Source organism: Trichosurus vulpecula, chromosome 7 (genome assembly GCF_011100635.1).
Source record: "Trichosurus vulpecula isolate mTriVul1 chromosome 7, mTriVul1.pri, whole genome shotgun sequence".
Lineage (NCBI taxonomy): Eukaryota > Metazoa > Chordata > Mammalia > Diprotodontia > Phalangeridae > Trichosurus > Trichosurus vulpecula.
The window spans coordinates 177,503,060-177,506,494 of NC_050579.1; the positions used below are offsets into that span (position 1 = coordinate 177,503,060).

At 32.0% G+C, this 3,435-nt stretch overlaps 1 pseudogene; it reads left to right on the plus strand.

Moving 5' to 3' along the window:
• Nucleotides 1-2,071: 2,071 nt before the first annotated feature.
• LOC118857722 lies at nucleotides 2,072-3,172 on the plus strand (annotated as a pseudogene).
• The last annotated feature ends 263 nt before the right edge of the window (nucleotides 3,173-3,435 follow it).

Here is a 3,435-nt window from a genome sequence, read left to right on the forward strand (position 1 = left end):
AATAATGTTTTACTTACACAGAACTGAATACAGATATCAAAACACCAATTGAAATAATCCACAGATCACCCCCCCCCCCAAAGAAACTTTAAGATACAGAGCAGCCAAATTTAACAATTATAGTAACAAATGAAATCTACAAGTGACCTGGAGAAAGGTATTCAAATGGAAAAAAAAAAAGAATATCGATGCAAACATTTAAAATAGAATTCCTGAAAGAAACTGTTAGCAGAAATAAATCAACATTACAATATGCCAAGGAGAGATGTTGCATTCAAGGGAAGCAACATGAAAGTACCACAAAACAACTCTTGTCCAATTCCTATTTCTAACATTTGTAGAACCATTTCAAAAGTAGTAGGGAGGGAGGCATCCTTGCTTTACAATTGCATGGGAAATAATCCTAGTATTTCCTCAATGTGATTGATACTAGTTTATGGCTTTAGATAAATACTTTTTGGTCATTTTAAAAGATTTTTCTATGCTTCTGCCTTTTGATATTTAGCATAAATAAAACCTGTAAATTGTCATTTTCTGCATTTATTAATGTCGTATGACTCTGAATGTTGTTCTTTTTAAAATATGATTGGTTACATTCATTTTCTCATTCTAATGGGTCCTTTCATAACTTATAGAAATCCAACTTGGTCTACTGATGTAGACTTTTTGCTGGCCCTGTTTAATATTTTTATATGCATCAGACTTGAAGTTGGGATGATTCAAATTTGATTCCAGTCTTTGACAATTACTCCTCGGTCCCTTAAGAAATCTGGAGTATTCCCCTCTCTCCTGAGTCCCTTTGCCATTTAATTATTTAAATTTCATTTTCTAGACTGGTTCTTTAAAAATCTCTTCTTTATATTTTGTAAGCATTGTTGTATTCATACTGCTTTAGTTATTAATCCATTTATTTTAAATCCTGGCTTTGGCATATTGCAGAACCTAAAGATTCTCATAATTCTTATTTCTTCTCAGTTTGGTTATTTCCTTACACATTTTTGTTTGATTTGATTCTCCAGTCTTTAAAAAAAATAACTCAATGTTTACTTCTTTTAATATTCTCTACAAAGGTTTCATTTTAATGCTATTTATTGTTTCTATGTTATCTTCCATGTTATCTACTTTTCTTCTCACATCCCTTATTTTATATTTTGTGCTTATTTGGCATATTTCTCTGGATTCTCTAGTTTTTAGGATTTCATCCTTTAAAAAAAAGTTATATTTTCATAAACATGCTTTATTCTGAGCAACATGTTAACTATATCTCCCAGCTTTAACTGTCTTGTATTATTGCTTTAAATCCTTCTATAATTTTTAATTCTTTCGGTGATTTGGTCTTTCATTCATTATTCAGGTTTTTTTATTACTAGGTCTCCATTTCAGTTAGCCTTGTTTACTTGTCTTCTCTGTTTTAATTATTAATTTATGTGTTATGATCTATAAAGGATGTGTTTAGTATTTCTGCTTTTCAACATTTATTCAGAATTTCTGTGTCCTGACACATGGTCTATCTTTTAAAACATACCGTATGATGACTAAGAAATATGTATACTCTTACTGTTTCCATTAAAAGAATCTCATAAATATTTGAGTTCTACTGGGACTATCCATTTGTTTACTTTTATAGTTTCACTTTTGTTTACTTTTCTTTAAGGTTTATCCAGATGGGATAAAGGAATATTAATTATTTCACCAATAAAAAACACTCACGTGTCAGGTACTGTTAGTTATTAAGGATGCTAAGACAAATATGAAACATTCCCCATCCTATTGACTCAAGGAGTATACAACTTATCTATGGTAATTGTGTGTATACATGTTTAACAGTTGCTAGGACACATGTTGGCTGTGTAACACAGAAAAATCACTTAGCTTTTCACTATTTTCAGCATCTCCGTAAGATTTGAAGTTGTAAAGAAGTTGACAACCATCATTACTAAAAACAAGTTCCTCATTGGGAGCTCCTGAACCAGGTCCAGAACACTATCACTATACCCTATACAATAAATACAAGGTACTTAATTTGAGGGAAGGGAAAGATAACATAATTTATGAATGCTGATACGAAGGCATGGCAATGGAAGACAAAATGTCCTTTGTGAGAAAGAAAAAGAAGCTCAATTTGGTTGATATGTAGAGGGTATGAAAGGCTTGAGAGAAGAAGGGACTGTTTGGGATAGCCTGAACAGTGGTAAGTGGAAGAATGAAGCAATTAGGGAAATGTAAAAGAATTATCATAATACAGTGAGGTTCTATTTTAAATTAAGTAACGTCAATTTGTGGTGAACCCAGTCAGCATGTATTCATGATTTTTGTAGCTTTGTTCAGCAATACATGAATAGAAAAAAAGGTGTGTTGGTGAGCTAATTTAAGGTTGAGTTTCACTATGGTGTTCGAAGAAAGAGGGCATGGAGCAAAGCATTGGAATGTAGTAGATAGGATAGGAATTGGAACAATCATGGAGAAACAGTTTAGTTACAGATTGCAAAGGATTTTAAATACCAAAGAGCAGAATTTACATTTGATCTCAGCACCAACAGAAAGGCGGTAGAGTTTTATGAGTTATGCATCAGTGAACAAGTATTTTACCAAGCATTATATGATATTACGGTTATTACAGAAGTAGTTAAGGAGATTGCCCTGGAAAGCAAAGATCATATAAAACTTTGAGACTGATCAGCTTTATGTGCTGAGGAAGAAGAGGAAGATGAGGAAGAAGCAGCAGATATGGGAAAAAATATAAATAGAGTGGACTTTTGGATACAGATGAGGCTACTCTGGATACAAAGAAAATAGTAGAAGCTAACAAAGCTAAAAGTGATGTTGGAAGTGAAGATGCTATTTTACAAACCAGACCTTATGATCTTTATATCACATATGACAAATATTATTAGACTCCAAGACTCAGGTTATCTGGTTATGATGAGCAACGGCAACTTTTAACAGTATAAAATATATATGAAGAAAACAATGATCATTGAAAACCATCTTCATCTGCCACCACCTCCCATGTGTTCAGTTCACCAATGCAGATATGCTGAGGTGATGAAAAAAATCATTTAGACAATTGCAGAAGGTAGAGGAGAAATTGGTGTTCATATGTATCTTCTCATTTTCCTGAAATTTGTATACAACAAAAGAATATAACTATACAAGACACTTCACAATATAAGGAAGAGATAATAAATTCTATGCCAATTATTGATTCTAATTTTAAATGATTTAATTGTACCCATTCTCACCAATTAATACAATCTCTGTAATAAATAGACTTACATTTATTAAATCAACAACAACAACAAGGAAAAGACATTCCATTAACAGCCTTGTTTAATAAAAAAAAAACCTATGTGTAAAGAAAAAAAAGAAAGAAAAAAACATTGTGCTAAGGACTTGGGACACTATTTTCCCAATCTCAGGGAGTTAATGTTCTAC